Source organism: Schistocerca serialis, chromosome 1 (genome assembly GCF_023864345.2).
Source record: "Schistocerca serialis cubense isolate TAMUIC-IGC-003099 chromosome 1, iqSchSeri2.2, whole genome shotgun sequence".
NCBI lineage: Eukaryota > Metazoa > Arthropoda > Insecta > Orthoptera > Acrididae > Schistocerca > Schistocerca serialis.
This window is the reverse complement of record NC_064638.1, coordinates 892,687,990-892,713,681: the sequence shown is the minus strand read 5'-3', so window position 1 is coordinate 892,713,681 and position 25,692 is coordinate 892,687,990. Positions and strand designations below refer to the sequence as shown.

At 44.9% G+C, this 25,692-nt stretch overlaps 1 protein-coding gene and 1 non-coding gene across 2 annotated transcripts in view; one reads left to right on the top strand and one right to left on the bottom strand.

Moving 5' to 3' along the window:
- The window catches only part of LOC126411449 (facilitated trehalose transporter Tret1-2 homolog), a 349,452-nt gene that overhangs the window by 229,572 nt on the left and 94,188 nt on the right, over nt 1-25,692 (top strand). The gene's annotated exons all lie outside the window — the stretch shown is intronic.
- On the bottom strand, nt 21,955-22,029 carry Trnat-ugu (transfer RNA threonine (anticodon UGU)). Its single transcript has one exon. It is a non-coding gene; the product is annotated as a tRNA-Thr (tRNA).

The window sequence follows — 25,692 nt, the reverse complement described above, 5'->3', positions numbered from 1 at the left end:
CGCCGCCGCATAGCTTCCGGCGTTGTCCGGCCACTCTCGCCGTGTCCGGCCTTTGTGCCCTCCTAATCGTTTCCCGTGCTTTCAGAGCCGCGGCCTATTGTCATCACGGCCACGCTGCGTGTCGGGAACCGTCACACTTGTCACGAGAAGTGGTCGAGTGAGACGGCGCGTTGCCTCGTATTCGGAGGAACGTGGTTCAAATCATTTTGACGTGTGCCTTTGGTGTTTTCCCAAAATTATTTAAGGGAAATGTGGATGCGCTTTAGCAAGCCCATTGACCCTGTGCAATCCGAACAAAGGCTCCATTTACAACCACATCGGTGTCGACGAGACGTTAAATCCAAATCTTCCTTCCTCCATTCGCCCTGCGAGAGGCTCCAAGTAATAACTGTTGGTGACATTGTCACCACTCTATATAGACTGACACTTCACTGGACAAAATCTGAAATATTTTTAGTCATCCGCAGGAAAGTGGATTTCAGAATACGAAAGTCTGCTTTTTTTCTGTGCTAGCCGTCACATAACAGTCAAGATATGGCATGACATGCCGTTGACATACGTGTCAAGTTTAAGAAAAAGTACAATGATACACGTTTTGTATAAAAATAGACACCGATCTTTATTTCGCGGATGATGCTGTAGTATACAGAGAAGTTGCAGCATTAGAAAATTGTAGCGAAATGCAGGAAGATCTGCAGCGGATAGGCACTTGGTGCAGGGAGTGGCAACTGACCCTTAACATAGACAAATGTAATGTATTGCGAATACATAGAAAGAAGGATCCTTTATTGTATGATTATATGATAGCGGAACAAACACTGGTAGCAGTTACTTCTGTAAAATATCTGGGAGTATGCGTGCGGAACGATTTGAAGTGGAATGATCATATAAAATTAACTGTTGGTAAGGCGAGTACCAGGTTGAGATTCAGTGGGAGAGTGCTTAGAAAATGTAGTCCATCAACAAAGGAGGTGGTTTACAAAACACTCGTTCGACCTATACTTGCCGGCCGAAGTGGCCGTGCGGTTAAAGGCGCTGCAGTCTGGAACCGCAAGACCGCTACGGTCGCAGGTTCGAATCCTGCCTCGGGCATGGATGTTTCTGATGTCCTTAGGTTAGTTAGGTTTAACTAGTTCTAAGTTCTAGGGGACTAATGACCTCAGCAGTTGAGTCCCATAGTGCTCAGAGCCATTTGAACCATTTGAACCTATACTTGAGTATTGCTCATCAGTGTGGGATCCGTAACAGATCGGTTTGACGGAGGAGATAGAGAAGATCCAAAGAAGAGCGGCGAGTTTCGTCACAGGGTTATTTGGTAACCGTGAGAGCGTTACGGAGATGTTTAATAAACTCAAGTGGCAGACTCTGCAAGAGAGGCGCTCTGCATCGCGGTGTAGCTTGTTCGCCAGGTTTCGAGAGGGTGCGTTTCTGGATGAGGTATCGAATATATTGCTTCCCCCTACTTATACCTCCCGAGGAGATCACGAATGTAAAATTAGAGAGATTAGAGCGCGCACGGAGGCTTTCAGACAGTCGTTCTTCCCGCGAACCATACGCGACTGGAACAGGAAAGGGAGGTAATGACAGTGGCACGTAAAGTGCCCTCCGCCACACACCGTTGGGTGGCTTGCGGAGTATAAATGTAGATGTAGATGTAGATATGCGTAGATAGTGTCAAGTCAGTTCATATTGTCATCATAATCTGAAGACGTATCTAAGCGCGGACTCTAACATCACGTAAACATAATAAATGTTTGAGAAACGGAGAGGTTCAAAGTGGTTCAAATGGCTCTGAGCACTATGGGACTTAACTTCTGAGGTTATCAGTCCTCTAGAACTCAGAACTACTTAAACCTAACTAACCTAAGGACATCACACACATCCATGCCAGAGGCAGGGTTCGAACCTACGACCGTAGCGGTCGCGCGGTTCCAGACTGAAGCGCCTAGAACCGCTTGGCCATTGCGGCCTGCGCGCGCGCGTTTGTGTGTGTGTGTGTGTGTGTGTGTGTGTGTGTGTGTGTGTGTGTGTGTGTGTGTGCTTGCTTGCGGTAACGGTTTGGCTCTGAGCACTATGGGACTTAACATCTATGGTCATCAGTCCCCTAGAACTTAGAACTACTTAAACGTAACTAACCTAAGGACATCACACAACACCCAATCATCACGAGGCAGAGAAAGGTAACGGTTTGTTTTGGCAGTAGAGGATCAGTTTAATAAATAACACAAATTTAAACGCTGCCGACTTAAATAAATACCTAGTGATTACAGTTAAGAACAACTTAAATTGGAACCATTACACAGAAAGTGTTATGGGGAAGGCAAACCAAAGACTGCCTTTTATTGGCAGAATACTTCAAAGATTCAACAAGTTCACTAAAGAAACTATCTAAACTACGATTCTTCGGGAGTATCCGCAGCTCGTGGTCTCGCGGTAGCTTCTCGCTTCCCGAGCACAAGGTCCCGGCTTCGGTTGCCGGTGGGGTCAGGGATTTTCACCTGCATCGAGATGACTGGGTGTTGTTGTGTCGTCTTCATCATCATCATTCATCCCCATTACGGTCGGAGGAAGGCAATGGCAAACTACTCCCACTAGGATGTTGCCTAGTACGGCAGTGAGGGTCTCCTGCATCGTTCCCCTACGCTCTGTCAAGGAGTCTGGGACTTCATCATCATCATCTTCGGGAGTATCCCTGCGTGGTGTGGGATTCTTAGCAAACAGAATTGGCGGAGAACATCGAACATGTTCAAGAAGAGCAGCGAAACTCGAGGACAGACTGTTACGGATATGATACGCGAGATGGGGTGGTTATCTTGTAAATAAAGGCGTTTTCCTAAGCGGCGAGGTCTTTTCACAGAATTTCAGTTCCACATAGAGGAATGGCCATAGTAATAAAATAAGAGAAATCAAAGTTCACACTGAAAGATTTAGGTGCTCATTTTTCCCAATTTGAGATTGGAATGGTCGAGAAGTAGTCCGAAAGAGGTTCTATGAACCGTCTTCCAAGCACTTAGATGAGAATTGTTTTAACGCTGTAGATAAAGGTACGGCAAGCGCTGGCAGTGTCAGCATCTGTGGAGCGCCGCAGGCTGGACTGTTGTGCAGAGCTTCAGCCCGGGCCTCTTCCGGTACCTTCCCCACGGCTCACTCTGTTGACCTCTCATGCTGTGGAAGCAGCCGCGCGACCTTTGGGCCGCTAGATGTCGCCTTCTGTTTGCCTGGCGTCTACAGCCAGTGGCGCCACCGGAAGTTGCCGAGTTCTTTGTTCCCACTGATCGGCGTTGTCTCTGGGCCGCAGGGATCAACAGAACTCATGTAGGCAGGCCAGAAAGCAAGTACATTGAGAACCGTCAAACTTTGTGGACAGTATTTTCCTTCCACGCGTAATATACACTGCAGGACACAAAATTAATTTATAAGGAAAGGAATTTAAAAGACTATCGACGTTCTAAGGGTTGCGAGACTTACGTCATGTATCATCCAAATGACGTAGAATTAGACACTAGTTGGCAATTCTGTCGCTAGTCTAGTGTGACACTGACAGCAATGTCAATAGTGACAGAGCACTGAACAAAATGGCACAGCAGTCAACACAACGGCGTCATATACGGATACAACGAAGCTTCAATCACCTTCCGACTATCTGAATTGAGAATTAACGTTTCTGGAGAATTTTCCACATTCTTTCAGGAGAGTGCTAGAACAGTTCATACAGAAACCCGTGTCCGATTCCTTCTCCTATGCACATGTCCGGCAAGTCATCGACTTTTCTCTGAATACACATAAACAAATACTGACACACATACTCTAAGAATCATATGTTTTGGTCTGGGACATATCGTCCCAGAATTAAATTGAAAATAGTTCCCTACCCCCAGCCTTCTTTTCCGACCAAGATTTTCAGAAGGTTTTGAGTTTTCCGTTGGTTATAGGGCAAATACTGGAACTGGACATGCCCTCCCATATATTACCGATTGTGACTCCCTCTGCCCAACTAAGATGTTAGAAGTTATTTGGCTGAACAGTCCCTGACTCTTGAATGGTTCAAATGGCTCTGAGCACTAAGGAACTTAACATCTGAGGTCATCAGTCCCCTAGAACTTAGAACTACTTAAACCTAACTAACCTAAGGGCATCACACACATCCATGCCCGAGGCAGGATTCGAACCTGAGACCGTAGCAGTCGCGCTGTTGCAGACTGAGGCGCCTACCTAGAACCGCTCGGCCACAGCGGCCGGCGGACTCTTCAATGGGTCATTACTCGAACACCTATTCAGTCCGTAGGAGTAGGGAATCAAAAACATTAAAAAGAAATTCCCTCCCTCACTATTACCCAAGTGAGACGTTTCTCCATTCCTAACGACTTCAACGCCGATAGGTCGTTACTGCCTAACTGCCCTGCCTGAACATAACAACAACTCTACACGTGAGTACAATGAGTTGTAAGACATACGGGAATCTAATCAAAGGGATAATATACTGCGATCGATCTCTGATACCCGATGTTTTATCGCCTACTTAAACTTGTTATAGGTGCTGTGCTACCTGACGGAAAAGTTTGATGTTTGGAGGCTGTCGTGATACAAAAGTTATCGCAAAGGAAAGTAATACCTAGAGTCTGTTCTTCTCTAACAAACACTATCACACTATACGCATAAATATTTTGTATTCGTGAAAAAACTGTCGTACGAACAGTCGTTCAAAGAAATTTGTATAATGTACAGATGTGTAAGTAGAGTATCCAAATTGAGAGACAGAGTATGCAAAATACTAGTTCCGTGTAGTGTTTATTTGATTCAGAACTCGATTATAAACAGTTTCTGTTATGTCCAGTTTCTGTAGACTGGGCGCAGCAGCTTCGTCTATCTACAATGCGATTTTGTAAACCTCTCTATGACAACTCCTCTTCATAGCTCTATGAATGGCCATTGTTTCCGCCCATACTCGTTTGTGATAACCAATTGAAAGCTGTCAAAAGCACTTCCAGGCGCTATGGAGCTCCTAAAATTGACTCGACTGTAGGAGTGTCTTACAAGGGAACCTCCCCATCGCACCCCCCTCAGATTTAGTTATAATTTGGCACAGTGGATAGGCCTTGATAAACCGAACACAGATCAATTGAGAAAACAGGAAGAAGTTGTGTAAAACTGTGAAAAAATAAGCAAAATATACAAACTGAGTAGTCCATGGGCCACATAGGCAACATCAAGGAGCATAAGAGCTCAGGAACGCCGTGGTCTCGTGGTAGCGTGAGCAGCTGCAGAAGGAGAGGTCCTTGGTTCAAGTCTTCGCACAAGTGAAAATTTTACTTTCTTTATTTTTGCATAGTTATTATCTGTCCGTTCGTTCATTGACGTCTCTGTTCACTGTAATAAGTTTAGTGTCTGTGTTTTGCGACCGCATCGCAAAACCGTGCGATTAGTAGACGAAAGGACGTGCCTCTCCAATCGGAACCGAAAACATTTGATCGAAAGGTCATAGGTCAACCGATTCCTCCACAGGAAAACACATCTGATATATTCTATACGACACTGGTGACGGCATGTGCGTCACATGACAGGAATATGTTGTCGACCCACCTAACTTGTACACTTGGAGAATGGGTAAAAAGATTCTTCTACCTTGCCCAATTTAGGTTTTCTTGTGGATGTGATAATCACTCCCAAAAAAGTGATGAAAACGTAAGAGTTTGTCACATAAACTGAAAATAAAAAATTAAAGTTTTCACTCGATGGAAGATTTGAACCAAGGACCTTTCGTTCCGCAGCTGCTCACGTTACCACGAGACCACGGCGCTCCTGCAATCTCAGTGTCCTTGATGTTGCCTATCTTGCCATAAACTACTCAGTTTTTATATTTTGCATATTTTTTCGCAGTTCCACACAACTTCTTCCTGTTTTCTCAATTGATCTGTGTTCAGTTTTTCAAGGCCTATCCAATGTGCCAACTTATAACTAAATCTGAGGGGGGTGCGATGGGGAGGTTCCCTTGTTAGTAGTAAGGAATAAATGTAATAAAACTTCATGCACAATGCGGCAGTTTTTCATGTATCTCAGTGTTTATGATGTCCTATCTCCTGATCTGTGAGTCATACAATGATATGAATTGTAGGTACATTCCGCGGCATACGTAGATACTATTTGCAAAATGTGTTGCGAAGAGAGTTAGTAGCGAAGAAGTAATAAATTTAAAAGTCATGCAAAATGCTGCCGTTTTTGACGCGTCTCGCTGTTTATGATGTCATATCTCCTGAACCGTGCATGGTACTATGACATAATTTTTAGATGTATTTAGCGGCATATGTGGATACTGTCTGCGAGTAGAGTTAGTAGCACATAAGTAATAAATTTAAGCACCCGCCAGGGTAGCCGAGAGCGCTAAACGCTGCTTCCTGGACTCGGGTAGGCGCGCCGGCCCCGGATCGAATCTGCCCGGCGGATTAACGACGAGGGCCGGTGTGCCGGCTAGCGTGGATGTGGTTTTTAGGCGGTTTCCCACATCCCGCTAGGTGAATACCGGGCTGGCCCCCACGTTCCGCCTCAGTTACACGCGTCGCAGACATTTGAAACACGTTCGCACTATTTCACGATTTCCACTAGATGCAAACAGCTGGGGTACACTGATTCCATCCATGGGCGTTCGGGGTGGCGGCAGGAAGGGCATCCGGCCACCCCTAAAACTAACCTTGCCAAATCCGTTCTAACCGCGCCGACCCTGTGATCGGTGCGGGACTATGGCGTAAGCGAAAGAAAAAAAGAAAGTAATAAATTTAAAGCGTCAACCGTGATGTGGCAGTTTTTTCCGCATCTCCTTGTTTATGACGCCATATTTCATGAACTACCCTCACAGCGATTGTTGCCTGACAGTAAGGGATATGTGTACCAAGTGTGGTTGGAACATACATACATCGATTTTTTATCAGCTACCACCTATAGTTATTTCTGTGTTTAACATGTTTATCTGCAATGCACATCGAACTAAAGGAACTTATCATCAGCACTGCATGCAATCAAAATATGAGGAAATATGACAACTGTGGATATAAAATCTGATAGATCGAAGTGTATTGTTTGGTTGTCTAAGATATCTCTCACTCTTTAGCTGAGTGTAGATGTCTCTTCCTTCTTGCAGGCTCCTGTGTTTACATTCTATTTCGTTGGTCAATGCAACTCGCAGCTAACACCACAAAAATTCCGTGCATGAACGCTGTAGATTGGCTCTTGAACGCTCTTACGTTCGTTTTGTTTTTATGTGGTCAATTACTCCTACATTTGTCACTACCTAACAACTAACACGACGCAAAATAACCAGTTTTCTATCAGTACGGTGACGAAAGGAGATCGTGAGTAGCATTCAGATTAAGCAACTGACGAAAACTACATTGAAGTTCAAAAATGTTTCAAATGGCTCTAGGCACAATGGGACTTAACATCTGAGGTCATCAGTCCCCTGGACTTAGAACTACTTAAACCTAATTAACCGAAGGACATCACACACATCCATGGCCGAGGCAGGATTCGAACCTGCGACCGTAGCAGCAGCGCGGTTCCGGACTGAAGCGCCTAGAATCGCTCGGTCACAACTGCCGGCTACATTGAAATGTGGTTCATTTGTAAAGAAGACTGCATATAGAACGGTAGTGCGAAGACATCGAAGCAATTCAGAGGCGAGCTGCTAGATTTGTTACCGGTAGGTTCGACTAGCATGCATGTGTTTTGGATTTGCTTCGGGAGCTCAAGTGGGAATCCATGGAGGGAAGAAGACGTTCATTTCGAAGAACACTACTGAGAAAGTATGAAGAACCGGCATTCGAAGTTGATGGCAGAACGATCTTACAGCCAGCAACCTACATTTCGCGTAGAGACCACGAAGATTAGATACGAGGAATTAGGGCTCATAAGGAGGCATACCCTCGCTCTGTCTGCGAGTGGAATAGGAAGGGAAACGGCTAGTTGTGGTAAAGGATACCGTACTGCGGCTTGCGGAGTATGTATGTAGATGTAGACGTAGAAACTGAACATGGCGAAGAGGCAGGCTTCCTAGAGCAGAGATACCGGCGTTTTCACACAGAGATGCTTGTGCTGCGTAGGAGTCTAAATGTCGACAGACGTAGACAGAGGCTGTGTTGTGGCAGGGAGGAACTTGGCCGACAGGCGAGAGACTGTCTACAACAAGGGCGGCGTTTTGACAGCGGCCGGGCACGTGTGACCTTGGCGTCAGCTGACACGAGCGCTGCTCCAAATACCGACCCAACGACCAAAATAGCCACGGGCGACGCGGCTGGGCGAAAGCGTCTCTGCACACATGGACGACGCGTGAGCGGCACAAGTTGGCGCTAGGACTCTACCTCTGCAATCGCACAACTGGCAGACCATGTCGCACTGTAGCCTGCCTTTTCTGGATGCAGCATTCAAGACGTCCCAACTGTGGTCCGTAATATTCTCTGTTTCCTTGTGCGTCTCTCGTCATAGGGGACCCCTGTATTCATGTTGTGACAAATTTATTTTAGGCCGGTATTACACTATCAAATTTCTTTTACGAAGACTTGGTCAAAGATGTGATCAAATATTCGTCAAATATGTTTGACAAAGATCTTTGACGTGGTGCTAAACAAGGGGTACTACACACTGTCGTCATATTTATCGTCAAAGTTCAAGATGGCTGATAACAACAACTTGTTATTAACCGCAGCAGTTGCATGTACCACAATTGCACTGTGTGCACATGCGGAAGAGAAGCAGGGTAAAAAAAAGGAAACGTACCTGGGTGAAGCCGTGGGTTTTACGACGACACGATAAAAGCATTCAACAAAACTTGTAACGTGAACTTATAGTGGAGGACGTCAAGTCGTACATCAATTACTTAAGAATGAATGAGCAGACAGTATGTGCTCAATGAAGTGTATCTTCATATCACAAAGCACAATACTCACTGAAGAACTGCTACATCTGCATGAGACAGGCTCACTGTAACACTCCGATTCCTTGCTACAGGTTAGGTTAGGTTAGGTCAGTTCTGGTCTCCAATCTTCTTAATCTATTTTTGTACCCAGGATGCCTCACGTTGTAAAGCGCCTCATCAGCTTCATACGTCTCTATTAATTTTGTAGTTGTCGGCACACACCAATTGTATTTACCGGCAATGTTTATAAAAACACTACAGTTGACAGAACGCTGCAGCGATGCTAGCACTCCACGCGATAACATGTCACATTGCAGTGAACAGAAGACGAGTGAGTTCTTTGATCAAATCCACAGCGAGGCCCTAGATTTGATCAAATATTTGACGACATTTGACAAAGTTCTCTATTACACCATCAAATTTCTTTGACAAAGATATTGGGCAAAGAAATTTGATAGTGTAATACTGGCCTTAGCTCTATGGCTGGCTACTCTTTTGTCTCCGTAGCCGTCAGTTAACACAAGGGAGGAAAGTAGCGCGCCTAGTCTGTCTGTGAATCGCGTCAACTTTGATCTGTGTGTTACCGTGCTTTATCTGCTAGCCTATCGTATTCTCGGAGGCTGTGGTTGGGGACCAGCCCAACATCTACCTAGAGAACGTGGAAAACTACAATCAGGCTGATCGGCATTAGGGATGTTGGACGAATGTTACGAAAACAAACACTCGAAACCGACGTTTCACGTAAGTCACATGCAACGAAAATCTGTAACGCAACCACCTGTGTGTGGCGTGTTTATAATTATGTATTATTTATATTTTAGGACAATTAATCTGTAAAAAACACACCACATGTCATAAAGAAAGCGTGTAAACCGTCTGAGGATGAATCACAACGATTCGAAACCGGTAACGGTACCCTTTGAATAAAGGAACTAAAAGTAAATTTGTGACTTTGTTACTGTCCTAACACCATCAACATTTGTCTTCAAACAAGAGCCACGGTCTATCATGTCATCATATGACAAAATTGCATAGTTGATCTGTTACCTATGACTGTGCAGCATGCCTTTATCTGCTTGTAGCCCTTGAAAATTGACAAATTAACACGAATATAGAGTCAGTCAACCTCAGTTTTCATGCTTTAGCAATGACTATAATGCCCACTTGGTGGCATTACCCGACTACAACATGATTTTTAGCAGAGTTTCAAAAAAATCAGAAGCAGTAGGACAATACTGGTAATTGTTTATAATATTCAGGCACTTGTAACTTTTCGAGAAAAGCAAGGAATGGTCGACGGACTAAGTTTTCTTTTATTTGTCTGTTTAAGTTAGTAGTTTGAGTCCATGTATCTAGAAACTGAGGGAGTCAAAATTTTTCAATTTTGTTCTATTTCTGTGTTCACTACAGTAAATAATAGGAACAAAAAACCGAAAATCGTCCTTTCAGAAACCGGTTATTTTGAACGGTGTAAGCACTCATGTTAAACTGGCGTTTAAAAAAACCGATTTAACTGAAAACTGTTTCTTTCAGCGATAACCGCCATCCCTAGTCGGCATACCGGACCGGCGGTCGACAACCCGTCGCGCGTGTCCGCACTGGGTGTGATCTATCACCATAACCCACGAACTAGCGCACTACGCATTAAGCTATACTAGCAAGTCAAAATTATTCGTTTCACACAGCAATTATGACTCCAACCGTGGAGATTATCCTACATGTCGTACATCGTTAAATGTCTCGTATTAATTAAGTCCATCCACAACTGCCTTAATCTTCGCTTATTTCATAGGCCATCGAAAAATTTGGCGCAGACTGAGTCAGCATCGATACTAGACTCGTAGTCGAGAGCAGTCAAGTTGTTATCCCTGTACGATAAACCACGTTTTCCGTCGATTCCTTAAATCACGTAAGTCGAAATCTGAAGTAATTCCTTAAATAAGCTGCAGGCGTCCTCTTCCGCTATCGTTCTTTAAAAATGGCTTTAAGCACTATGGGACTTAACATCTGAGGTCATCAGTCCCCTAGACCTAAAAATACTTACACCTAACTAACCTAAGGACATGACACACATCCATGCCCGAGGCAGGATTCGAACCTGCGACCGTAGCGGTGACGCGGTTCCAGACTGTAGCGCCTAGAACCGTTCGTCCACTCCGGCCGGCTTTTGTTAACATCTTCGGCGTGAAATGAAGTACTTTTTTGGTTGTCTCTGAGGTAATATTCTGCCATTCTTGTTGTAGACATTGTTTCGGAGCAGTCCTAATTCGTATTTCATGTTTTCTCACCATTCTTTCAAGCGTACTCGCCGGCCGCTGTGACCGAGCGGTTCTAGGCGCTTCAGTCCGGAACCGCGTGACTGCTACGGTCGCAGGTCCGAATCCTGCCTCGGGCATGGATGTCTGTGATGTCCTTAGGCTAGTTAGGTTTAAGTAGTTCTAAGTTCTAGGGGACTGATGACCCCAGATGTTAAGTCCCATAGTGCTTAGAGCCATTTGAACCAAGCGTACTCCAAACATTTTCAATTGGATTAAGGTCTGCGCTCTGTGCTGGAAACTTGAGAACATGGGAGTACGGTACAGCAACCATAGGCGAACAATTTCCGCTTTTTGCTTCGGGTTACTGTCTTGTCGAAAGTAAATAAAAATCTGTGCCTAAACACAAGCTATCCGTACTTTTTTGCAGATTTGCCTTTAGGATTTTTACGTACTGAAATCTATAAATCCATCCATATTAGCTCAACAAAAACAAGTTGCCCAAATCAGATGCAGACGCACACCATCAAAATATAATTCCTCCACTACCGTGCTTTACTGTGGGTCGAATGTTGGTTCCAGCTCAGTATTTGGTCGTCTCCACACCAAAATTCTATTAACATTTATAAATATGTTAAATTCACTTTCATCTGTGAACAGTACCTTGTCCCACAAGCTTGTGTTCTTGCTTATGTGCTCTCGAACAAATTCAAGTCGCAATTTCTTGTTCTTCTTGCTAATGTATGGTTTTCTTCTAGGAAACATGGTCTGTGGAAACAGGGTCAGAACTGTGGTTACAAGATCAGAAGACAATTCGCACAAACGGAGTTATTACATACCATCAGCCCTTTGTGACTTTGGTGCTCGACAAACTAGGGAGCACTTACACCAATGTAGACCAATAACTTGCGCTACTTAAAATTTAGCGAGCAACCCATGGTGTGATTTCCTTCCAGACTGATCATTAACTTCCACACACAATGAAGAAGCTCTCAATTTACGATCTCTTCTAACCATTCCTAATTAACATATTTAGTTCTAATTGCTTTAGCTTCTATGGTCGACCTCTTTTTTCACTATTAGTGACAGTATTTCTTTCTCTAAATCGCGATATTCTTCCAATAATGTCAGCTATTTCTGAAAATGATTTTCCTTTTTCATATTGGAAAATAACTCACTGCTGGATAAAATATTTGTACATCCTTTTAGAGGTCTCCAACTCACTCAAGACGTATTGTTACAACGCTGCATATGGAGTACATGAAATGATTACATTTACAGACCAATAGCAGAAGCGGTAGTGAGGTGTCATGTATGGGCCCCTGATGATACAACCATATTAGTAAGTGGTGTAGCCTCCACGGGCGGCAATACAGGCGCTGCCTCGGGCATCCAGCCGATCGTACAAATAGCGATAAGTTATGCCACGCCTGCTCGACATGTTCACGTAGTTCTGTAAGAGTTGTTGGTTGATGAGTAACATGAGTCACTTCTCGTCCCATCGTAACCCACAGGTGCTCGGATGGAGACAAGACCGGGAAACGTGTTGGCCAGGGGAGATGCTGCACGTCTTGCGGAGCATGTTCAGTTTCATGGGCAGTGTGTGGGCGAGCATTATCCTGTTGGAACATCACTGGCAAATGCCTATTTCAAGGGCGGCAAAGGAAAGGGTCTAACAACATTCTGCATGTAGCAAGTACTGGTTAGCGTTCCCTTCAGAAACACCGGAGGCGCTGGGAGATGTAGCTTATCGCACCCAGACCAAAGGCCTGGGTTGGGGCCAGTGTTCTTGGACGAATGCACTCTACGAGACTTCGCTCACCTGGTCTACACAGTACTCGCGAACGACCAGTACTTATTTGCAGGTAGAATCTCCTTTCATCGCTGAAGACCACGGCGCGCCATCCTATCTTCCAAGTGATCCTCTGGCGTCAGCAATCGTGCCGTGCACGTCGATGCTGTGGCGTGAGCGGAAGAAGGGTTAGAGGCGTGCGTTCCTGTAGTCCCACTGCTAATAATCGGTTTGCTACAATTCCTATTGACACGTCTGGACTCACCAGTCTTCTTATCTGTGCTATGGTAGCTGCATGATCTGCCTGTACTGCCCTTACAATACTACAGTCTTGGCGGACGTCTGTGTTGCGTGGAAGTCCAGAACCCCGTCTACACGTGTTAGAATTTTCACGTGGCGGCTGATACCACCATAGTTGCACATCTGACGCAGCACGTCCAACTTGTGGGACAGTCCTGCGAAAGGACTATCCCTCCACTCGAAAGTCCACAATTTAAGCCCTTTCAAACACGCTCAGTTGGCTGTAGGAAGCACGAGTGCGTCTCCATGGCATGATTTCCTGCTTGCTTCAAATGTTTCCACAGCACTGAGCTTTCTGACTGTGAGCATTCCGTATTAAAGGATAGACACAGATGTTGCACTGGTGGCTGTGCGACTACGCTATCTATTGGACGACGTTGAAACCATTATCAGTACATCCACTATCACCGAAGTGGAAAATGCCGTCATCGGATCAAAATTGACCTCGTCTTTCCAAGTGTACTATTTTTCTGGCAGTGTATTTGTGTTTCTTCTACAGTTGTTTCCTTCCCTTTGCGGCACATTTTGCTGTTGCTCGTCATTCACCGTCTATCAAAACCAACACGCACGAGATACAACTTACCACTGTAGGTGTTCCTTGCTGCAAGCTGTTCGTTAGTCGTTTCTATGTTTACATTTCTAGTAGTGTCTGAATACTATTTTCGCCACTGTGTGAAGCCAACTAGTACAGAATTTTTATTTACTTTTTAAAGAAGGTTTTTTTTAATTAGTCCTTTTATATTTACAGAATAGGAAGGAATCCCCATACTGTTAGTTTTTCAAATATCATCTCTGGTTGTGATCTTTAGTTCTAATAAATAAAGTTATTCTCCATGAACAATATGTATGAATACTTTTACCCATTATTGTTTGTCGAAGCTGAGGCCACCGGATGACACCATCGGAAAATCTAACTGCTAGTTTCACAGACGAATGGCCCCTGTGGAAACAGGGTCAGAACTGTGGTCGCAAGATTAGAAGAAATTTGCACAAATGGAGTTATTCCATATCATCAGCCGTTTGTAACTTTGGTGCTCGACAAACTAAGGAGCACTTACACCAATGTAGACCATATCTTGCAAGATTTACCATTGGTGACCTGATGTTCGCAAGCTCTGAAGCCGTTGTGATTGTCAAATGCGGGACTAAAGTAGCCTTTAATGTATACCAGTGTTAAGTATGTGCCGTAAAATATCACATTGTCTTGAGCTTTCTAAATTATCGATTAGTTTATTGGCGCTGATACATATGTACATATATGTACGTATCTTGTATTCTGAAGCCGGCCGCGGTGGTCTAGCGGTTCTAGGCGCGCAGTCCGGAACCGCGCGGCTGCTACGGTCGCAGGTTCGAATCCTGCCTCGGGCATGGATGTGTGTGATGTCCTTAGGTTAGTTAGGTTTAAGTAGTTCTAAATTCTAGGGGACTGATGACCACAGATGTTAAGTCCCATAGTGCTCAGAGCCATTTGAACCATTTTTTTGTATTCTGAAGTCTGATGCTTTTGAAATTTATATATCATGAAACGTCGCTCCAAGGGGCGGAAACACATTCCACTTTCTACGCCGAAAAGCACAGCGGGCTATTTCAGACCCTACGTTCCACAAAAAGCCAGAAAAAAAACATGAAAACATAGCGCGTTTGATTATCTGATTCTGTGAAACAATTAAAGTGTGACAGGGGAAACTTTTTTCATTCTCTAGGTAAAATGGGCTGTTTAAGTAGTGACCATTTTACACTTAAAAACTTTTCGGCAAAGTACCAGACGAACTGACAGAGAGGCACAGAGAGTCTGGATTGGGAATATCTAATACTCGTATTTCAGAGGAGACTTCCATTTCCGGCATATCCCTTCCAACCGAGGCAAAACCTCCGGAAAATCTTGGTCAGAACCGGGAAAAGGGAACTATTTTCTTTTAATTCTGGGACAACATGTCTCAGACAAAAAAGTATCAAAGCCCAGAGTATGCGAAAGTGTACTAAGTGATACGTGTAGAGAGTAATGATGACTCGCTCGAGATCTGCAGAACACCTGTGTCAATGACAGCAAAAATACAGATTCGAATAAGTACCGTCGAGGATATGCGGCGACTGCGGGCAGTAAATCGCGACAAAACGTAGCAACAAGGCGACATCCTGCGTTCGCTTCAGCTCTCTGTCGAATCTCAGTAGTTAACATGGCGTGGAGTGCTTGTGCTGTTCCGCTGTTTCCAATCACTTCTCCTAAAGTCGAGACGTAGGCGAAAACAACAGTGGTGCCAGAAAAAATGGGGAAACCTTGACTGTAGGCACTCTCTCCTTGTGGCAAGGCTGCTCTTTCCTGAGATGAGCAGCGATTTGCCTTCTCCTTTCCCTTGTAAGACCGCGTGGCTTCTGCGTAACACACCGTTCTCGTGATCACTCCGAGCTTTTAACAGCGACATTTCTTTTTTGGCGTTACTGCGTTACTACTCATCGAGAGTGGTAGGTCGTATCTCAGTGAAAGCTATATCTCGACATAGTTGGCAGTATTAAAGACATCGTGCCTACTGATGATAGTGAACAGTTAATTGATCAACAATTTTTGCGACAAAAGGCGCATCTCATAAACTAAGGGAAACAAGAGTCGAGCACCACGTAGTCACCGATGATGGTCACAGAGCCTTACGTAAGCCGACATTCATGCCCTCTTTTACCGACGTACCCTCACAGATTCTCTTGAGACAATTAACTGTCTGTATAAGCTTTTGCACCTCCATTCTATTCGTGAAGTATAACGTCCCGTGCATTTTTTTCGTCGACTATGCCTGTAAGCAGTTTAGTATCTCCAAGACTCAATGCCGCCGCTCCTCTATATCAGTTACACAAACATACCGAACAGTCTTATCTGGAGTGTCCTAAGCAAACTTAGTAGGACACGATGATGACATATCAACTCAGGCCCCTGTTACCCTAGAAAACTACAAAGATGACCAACGCAGTTTAGTTCTCAGCTTTCTGCTGTGGCACGAAGCGTTTGTCTCGCTATTACGAAGCGCTGATCAGTGTTTTGAAGGTATAATGCAATTACACCCCCTTTTCTGGAGTATAAAACTGTTTATCTTTTTATCCTGGCCGGCCGGTGTGGCTTTGTGGTTCTAGGCGCTTCAGTCTGGAACCGCGTGACCGCTACGGTCGCAGGTTCGAATCCTGCCTCGGGCATAGATGTGTGTGATGTCCTTAGGTTAGTTAGGTTTAAGTAGTTTTAAGTTCTAGGGGACTGATGACCTCAGAAGTTAAGTCCCATAGTGCTCAGAGCCATTTTTTTAAAATCCTGATTTAGTCCTTCAACTCTTAACAAACAACATATGGCGAGAATGCAGCTCTTTCAGTGAGATAGCGCTATCGAAGCATTATACAACGTTATATTTATTCATCATCTGTTCCAAATGGCCGATATTTTTTTTATCGTTTTCTACCAGTTGGCACTCTTCCTCTATCTCTTCTTTTTGTGAGTTAATCTTTATGACTTTGTGTCTATACTACGCCAAACATCTTTAATAATGTCTTGATCTTTGTCTGCCCTTCTTAATTTCTGAATACATTTTTCTCTATCAGAATGAAGAGTATTTTTTCTAGGTATTTCAGCACATATCCCACTGTGTATGAGCTATGATTTGTTTCTTATTCTTAAATAGTGATAGCATGGGATGTCCAATATCCTTGTAAAAATAGACCCACGGATGAATAAATCTTCTACTACTACTACTACTACTACTACTGCAGAGGACGAGTAATCCGTGGACCTCTCCTGTGACAATGACATACGTCTTCCTGTTTGTCTCAGTTCTCCTTGCTAATGTAATTTATAGTGCTGTCATAGCTTTTCTGGTTCCTTTTTCTCTCCTAAACCTAATCTTGTTCTAAACGCTGATTCATCAGGTTTATTGCTTTTCCTGTCGCTTTGTTGTTGATCATGATGTTGAAACCTTTTTGATTTTGATTTAGTAAGATAATTCATTTCTTACTTGTTCCACTGTACTTACGTAATGTGAAATATTCTGTCCATCATCACATTCTTCAATATAATAATTATACCTTTTTCGTCACTAAGTTTATTGCTCGCCGTCGCCATGATTTTACCTGCTGAGGGTGCGACTTTGAAATTTTTCCTCGGAGGAGATTTCCGTTTTTTCCCAGTTCGAAGTGATGAACCCATGTTTCATTGCCTATGACGCTGTTCGACAGAAAATTGTCAGGATCAGCCTCAAAACGCGCAATCAGTTCCGCAGTTTCGTTGCTCTTTATGGTCTTCTGTTTGGCGACGGGGAACCCAGCGGCCACACATCTTTGAGCTCCCCAGTGGTGGACGAGTGTGTCAGCACTACCAACCTTTGTACAGCAAGGAATCTGATTGTGATCCATCGATCACCTCTAATGAGAGTGTCCGCACGTTCCTTCATGCAGGAGTCATAGCTCTGTGCTGCCGTCCGGCATACGGGAAATCGATAGGTTTTTGCGACCTTGTTGAGATTATGATAGACGTCTCGCCCAAGGATTCACCGTGCTTTTGTTCACTGCCAGGTCTACGCAGCCATTCTGCAAGAACCTAAGAATATCTGTGATGCTCTAGTTTTCCGCCAAAAGAAACTCAATAATCGCTCTCTTGTTGGAAGGCACCTCCGTCACAGCCGCCATTTTGAAGGCTACGTATAGCGCCACCACCTATCGGAACTTCATGAAACTATAATGGCTGGAGTGGGAATATTCTACGATGTCCCACAACAAATTCTAAATTTTTTCAAAACCGAAACTGGCTGGGAAAAAATGCGTTGCATTACCTAGTGAACCCCGCTCGCATCTCCTTTCTGCAATTTTCACACGTCTCCACATATTAATTCACTGATTCCATACAACCGACTGACATACACACATCATTTTACTTACATGGCTTACTCCAGCCTTGATGAGTCACATGATAGGCTGGTATCAGTTGTACATCACCAACAACGTTCCAAAGCATCTAGTGAGTTAGTGTAAAGAGACTAATTTTTGTCCTGTGAGCTTAACTTACGACATAAGTCTCACTGCCAAAGTAATTCAGGAACTCCCACGAATGTTACAACCGCAGATATTAAATCAAAAATAACTGTACGATTCACCATTCAGTTCAGAAGAGCATTTGATAGTGAATTCTCTACGCACATCACTAGATCCTTTGTATAAGATAAATAGTTGGTAGCTGTCTATATGATAGGATCGCATTAGTGCTAGCAGCAGTGTTAGAGGAATATTGCTTAAAAAATGAGACTGTTTCAAACGAACTTGGTGAAAAACTTTAAAACCGTCTCTTGTAGGATCTATGACAATCTCGGCCCGTCCCACATAGATTTTTCATAGTTTCTCCCAAAAACTTACGAGTAATGCTCATATTATTTCTGGATTTCTGAAACGTAGCCAAGGCCACCTTTTTGCGAACTTTGTCACTAATGTTGTGAGCCAAATGACAATTTTCCGAGAGATCGTCAAACACAAACCAAACAGAATCTGAATTAAGGGTCAAGTCGACCAACCCATTCGATGTGAAGAAGCTGCTAGCCTACGGGCTCCACAATGGCGAGATGTTTGTACGACCTGCACACGTTCGCTCACGCCGCAGACATCTCCGCCGCCTGGCGCCAGTCCACGGGTGACGCCGAACCCCAGATTCTTGTCGCTTGCCCCTTCCACATTTCTCCTCTTGCAGCTCCCCCCTCTCCACGTCTTTTCACACTCTAACCTATCTGTTTACAGCCCCTCCACATAAAGTGGCACAAGTTTCAGCCAAGTTTAGCCTGTGGCACAAAGAACGTGTGTGCCGTGCCAATAACTTCCACAAACAAAGCGTGCAGCAACAGTCTGCACCATGCCACATTCGCAGTTACGTTATATATATCCGAACGTAGATCTATAGGGTGAACATAAATAAAACCGACAAACTGCAGGGACGGATTCCTGACTGAAAATGGAGGAAGAAAGGTCCTATACAGTGCTCTCCCCAAAGAACTAAAAATAATACCAAAACTGCACATATTTAAAAGAGAATTAAAAAACATGTTATTGAGCAACAGTTTTTACAGTATTGAAGAGTTTATGAATCACTGACAATAAAATCGCAGTTAATATTTCCCTGACAAAATAAATATGTGTAATTGCTCACATTTAAATACTTGCTGTTTCTATGAAAGTGTGAAACAGTGTTAATGTAAGAATGGAAATAGTCTTTGATGTGAGAATCACTAGCTTTTTTTTTGTACGTTGTTATCCTGCTTGTATATTTTTATGTTAATGTTCTTATAGTTTTATTAAAATTGTAATGTCTAAGTGACAAGTAAATTCAATTATAAATTTTCATTTACATGTATTTTAAATTGTAATGTTTATTGACAAGTCCTATGTCATTTTGATGATGTACTACAAGGACGGTAATAAAATGAATTGAATTTAATTGAACGTGTCTGCAAATAAATCGTTGCCGACGAATGAAAATTCCTCTTACCATGTACCATGTGTTCCTTTTGTGTTGGAAGCTGTGTGATTAATGCAGTGTGCTACAGGCAGCAGAGTGGTCCGCTATTCATGTCGGGAATAAACCGAGATGGTGTTTGTGTACGGTCAAGGAGATGGAAACGGTCGAGACGCAGGACCCAGTCCTCAAAATATGGTGTACGCACAGTCCGCCGCCTTCTTGCATGTTCATTGCCTGAAAGAACCCGTGATCACAGAAAAGGGCTTGAAACGTTTTGTGATGTGGTTGGTGTCAGTGAGGGTATAGCCGTGCTGTCTCTCGACCGTTTCCATCTACTTGGCCGTACACGATTACCATCTCAGTTTGTTCCCGACGTGAATACCGGGCCATTCTGCTGCTTACAGTACACTGCGTACACCGGTAAAACACAGGGAACACACGGCACGTAGTCAGAGGCACTGTCATTCGTCAACACCATCGTCCGTGACAACGATGCATTTGTGGATATACACTCCTGGAAATGGAAAAAAGAACACATTGACACCGGTGTGTCAGACCCACCGTACTTGCTCCGGACACTGCGAGAGGGCTGTACAAGCAATGATCACACGCACGGCACAGCGGACACACCAGGAACCGCGGTGTTGGCCGTCGAATGGCGCTAGCTGCGCAGCATTTGTGCACCGCCGCCGTCAGTGTCAGCCAGTTTGCCGTGGCATACGGAGCTCCATCGCAGTCTTTAACACTGGTAGCATGCCGCGACAGCGTGGACGTGAACCGTATGTGCAGTTGACGGACTTTGAGCGAGGGCGTATAGTGGGCATGCGGGAGGCCGGGTGGACGTACCGCCGAATTGCTCAACACGTGGGGCGTGAGGTCTCCACAGTACATCGATGTTGTCGCCAGTGGTCGGCGGAAGGTGCACGTGCCCGTCGACCTGGGACCGGACCGCAGCGACGCACGGATGCACGCCAAGACCGTAGGATCCTACGCAGTGCCGTAGGGGACCGCACCGCCACTTCCCAGCAAATTAGGGACACTGTTGCTCCTGGGGTATCGGCGAGGACCATTCGCAACCGTCTCCATGAAGCTGGGCTACGGTCCCGCACACCGTTAGGCCGTCTTCCGCTCACGCCCCAACATCGTGCAGCCCGCCTCCAGTGGTGTCGCGACAGGCGTGAATGGAGGGACGAATGGAGACGTGTCGTCTTCAGCGATGAGAGTCGCTTCTGCCTTGGTGCCAATGACGGTCGTATGCGTGTTTGGCGCCGTGCAGGTGAGCGCCACAATCAGGACTGCATACGACCGAGGCACACAGGGCCAACACCCGGCATCATGGTGTGGGGAGCGATCTCCTACACTGGCCGTACACCACTGGTGATCGTCGAGGGGACACTGAGTAGTGCACGGTACATCCAAACCGTCATCGAACCCATCGTTCTACCATTCCTAGACCGGCAAGGGAACTTGCTGTTCCAACAGGACAATGCACGTCCGCATGTATCCCGTGCCACCCAACGTGCTCTAGAAGGTGTAAGTCAACTACCCTGGCCAGCAAGATCTCCGGATCTGTCCCCCATTGAGCATGTTTGGGACTGGATGAAGCGTCGTCTCACGCGGTCTGCACGTCCAGCACGAACGCTGGTCCAACTGAGGCGCCAGGTGGAAATGGCATGGCAAGCCGTTCCACAGGACTACATCCAGCATCTCTACGATCGTCTCCATGGGAGAATAGCTGCCTGCATTGCTGCGAAAGGTGGATATACACTGTACTAGTGCCGACATTGTGCATGCTCTGTTGCCTGTGTCTATGTGCCTGTAGGTCTGTCAGTGTGATCATGTGATGTATGTGACCCCAGGAATGTGTCAATAAAGTTTCCCCTTCCTGGGACAATGAATTCACGGTGTTCTTATTTCAATTTCCAGGAGTGTATGTTCGTAGGACCTGTTTTCCTCCATTTGCCAATCAGGAATCCGTCCCTGCAGTTCGTCGGTTTTATTTATGTTCACACTGTGTATATAGTGCCTGTTCTTTCAGATTACTTGATACAGCGGCCATACAAGTAATTGTTCAAATATAAGTATATGGATATGGTGTCTGTTCTTTCGGTCATGTCCGAAAGAACAGACATTGATGACCTGCAGCCGTCTAGGACGAAATTAGAATTATATATTAATGCCTTCAGCTGCTGACGGGACGGGCGTTGATATTTATCAACGGGGACAGGTGAAAAATGTGTGCCCCGACCGGGACTCGAACCCGGGATCTCCTGCATACATGACAGGCGCTCTATCCATCTGAGCCACCGAGGGCACAAAGGATAGCGACTGCAGGGACTATCTCGCGCACGCCTCCCGCGAGACCCACATTCTCACCTTGTATGTCCACACACTACAAACGTAGTGGCCCAATCCCAACACACTCATTACTCGTGGAAGGTATCTTACCAAGTCCCGTAAGAGATCGCGGAATATGTGTGCATCCGCACAGAAGAAGGTCATGGCCGGTGTTGCCAGAACTATATACTTATATGGATATGCTGTCTGTGTGTGGACATACATGGTGAGAATGTGGGTCTCGCGGGAGGCGTGTGCGAGATAGTCCCTGCAATCGCGCTATCCTCTGTGCCCTCGGTGGGGCAGACGGACAGAGCGTCTGCCATGTAAGTAGGAGATCCCGGGTTCGAGTCCGGGTCGGGAACACTTTGTCACATGTTCCCGTTGATAAATATCAATGCTCGTCAGCAGCTGAAGGTATTAATACATAACTCAAATTGTTCAAATGTTTCATTGACGTTAGCCGCTTTTGGACATTGAAATGCACCAATGGTAACAGGTGAAAATTTGTGCCGCACCGGGATTCGAACTATATAAGGTGACGACGACCAAAGATACTTTCTGTCAGTGTGGGTGGACCTCATGGTCAACCTCTACGGGAATCAGGGATTAGCGAGCAAGGTGTTCATGAGTAGGTGTCAGTAGTGTGTAACAGACTGGGAATATGGGCTGGAGGAAAAGCGTTCTCGGATGGCCAAGGCGATTACGCGACTGCTCGCGTAAAGCGGAATTCAGGGTTCGCATCCCGATCCGGCGCAAATTTTCGCCTGTTACCATTGGTAAATTTCAATGTCCAAAAGCGGCTAACGTCAATGAAACCTTTGAACAAGTAGATAAAAGTTCCACTATGTCGAGGTCACAGCCCCTTCTTTGCCTGTACGGCTAGCTCTTTTACTATACCTTTACGCCGGAAAGATCAGCTGTGTGGAGTGTACTGAACCACTGCCCTGCATCTTAGCGACCTACACTCTCTAGCACTGCAGTCTCCCTCTTCTTTCCCTAGCGTTTACCGCATCTAGTATGCGATCCGCTTTCACAGAATTTGACGAATTTTTTTTCTTAATTTTGTGGCTGGACATCGGTCCTGACGCCACAGTCGTCAAAAGGAGAAAAGTCGCGTACGGTGCCTGTCTATGAATCGTGTAAACTTTGTTCCGTATGTTCCCGCACTTTTAATTATTTGTGTGTTGTGTTCTCTGAGGTGGAATTTGGGGACCAGCCTAGCATTTGCCTAAACTAACGTGGGAAGCGCCGAAAAACCCTGTCAGGCTGGCCGATGTACCAGCCCACGGTCGATCAGTATCTGGTGCATGCTTGAGCGCTGCGTTTTATGCTATACTAGCGGCTCACTAGTTTTTTTTTTTTTTTTTTTTTTCTTTTCTAGGAGCTGGAATTTTGAGCCGCGTGGTGCGTAATGGAGCCAGCCAGTGTAGTGCGTCTCGTCGACAGTGACAAAATAGTGAAGGTGTTTTCTGACAGAGTTCAGGCGTGACAGGCCAGCTGGTACTGGACAAGTGCAATCCGTTGTAAGCTGCGTACTAGTGAAGCAATTTCTGCAATTCAGGTAAAGTTCGTGAGCAAATAGGCAAAAAAGTATGCTGAAAAACTAGAGATGCGTTTCATTGCCGAGGAGGATAAACTATTAATTGACACAATATCACAAGCATACTGCTGACAGATTTTCAGCGCTTTGCATAAGTCTGGAGCAAATAATCCTCTTCTTCATTGTCCATATGTTTAGCTGAAAGCAAATCCAGGAGTACCTTTTTCTGTTCTCCCCCTTAAATAAGGGACGCATGGTACTTTACGCACTACAAGTCGATTATTCGCAATGGCAGTATTTTAGCACTTTTCTTAAAGTAACCACACTCGTACCAGATAGCACGTGTTGACTGAATAATTATGCCCTTGCGGTCTTATTTTCTGGGAAAACACAAATGCACAATGTATTTAAGTTTTGCCACCATACTGACGCAAAACGCCCTGTCCTGCTCTTAGGAAATCCGGCTTAACTGGCAAAACGGTACGTCAAAGAAATGGCTGGCGACGGGTAAAAGTATTAAAGAAAACCGTAAACACACACACGTATAAACACAAACACAGCAACAATTCTCCCACAATTCTGCTGCCAGGCGTGTTGCGTTGTTTGTCTGCACACTCCTGAGCACAGAATGGGCGTGTGTCCAGACCTTCCTTGTTTACATGACAAAGAGTTCCTGTTCACTCTGGCGTATCGGTTACCTTGGTACAGCTAGCTGCCCAAGTTGACAGCTTAAGTAAGCGACGCGTGGTTCTCTGCATACTACTCGTCGATCATTCGTAATGGATTTGTACCTGACAGGCAGTAGTCCATCTTTACAGTAGCGTCCATACATTTCCCTATTTTTTGATGAAAATGTATTTATCCAGAAATATAGCGCAAATACAACAGAGCTATGACTAAAAAATCATATGACGGGACAAGTCTTAACAGTTGTTAATACTGCTGCAACAGTGAATGAAAATGGCGGTTCTTGTTCTTTCTCCCACCGACTCCGAGGTTCGGTCTGCTGATTGACTTCCTGCGTAGAGGCGAATCAGTGAACGCTAACGGTTACTGTGGAACTCTCGGGCAACGACGACTGGCCACTCAAAACAAGAGGCATGGATTGTTCAGTGCAGGTGTTGTCGCAATCCATGACAGTCCTCGACCACATACAGCTCGGTTCGCAAGAAATGTTCGACTGGAAGCTGATCTTGCTCCCAGCGATTTACATTTTTTTCTTGCATCTCAAGAAATTCTGGTCCTCTAGTCGACGTTTTCAAAACGACGAGAACCTGAAGACGACTATCACAGATGGATTCCATTTCTAGATGGCAGACTTCTACTACACAGGAACAGAAAAACTGATTCCACGCTATGGTGATGATTATATCGAAAAATAGATCAAACATTGCTAAATGCCAATGAAACTTTCCATGTAACTATGTTTTCTTTTCCTTAAAAAAATAGGGGAACTTAATTTCTGGATGACCTTCGTACCTCTCTTAATTTAATTTATCCAGGCACTTCCGTTGTTGAATTAGATTTTTCTCTAATATCGTGAACTTTCTTACCGTCACATTATTCTTTAAATTGCTGCAGCGTGATTCACCAGCGTAAAGGTGCAGTTACTAAAACTGTGGCCTCATACACTTTTACAGAACGGTGAGATACTGAAGGAACTCTCAGATTTGTTTTGGAAGGTAGTCTGTCATTACTGAAACATCTCGTTGCTGGTTGCGCCCCTAGATTCCGTGTTGTCAGCAGGTGACTGAGTGTGTCCTGCGGGGACAAAAGAACACGGCGAGCTGTCGACGTGAGTGCAGCGAGCGCGCGGCGGCATGCCGTATCTCTGCGCTGCCCGAGCACGGTGAACAGATTCCTGACTCGACACTAACCAGCTAATCTACGCGCGGTGATTACTCGTCGCTCAGGTTCGGTGATAGCCATCAGAGTCATTCGTCGTATTTTGAAATTCCTCTGTTGTTAGGGCAAAAATCCTAAATCGTCTTCGACAGGTTTTTTTTCCTTTCAAAAGTAACAAGGCTGGTTATTCTCAGTGATACGAGAAAGTTGTATATATTTTACAAGCTGTTACAATAATTACTACGTAGCTTT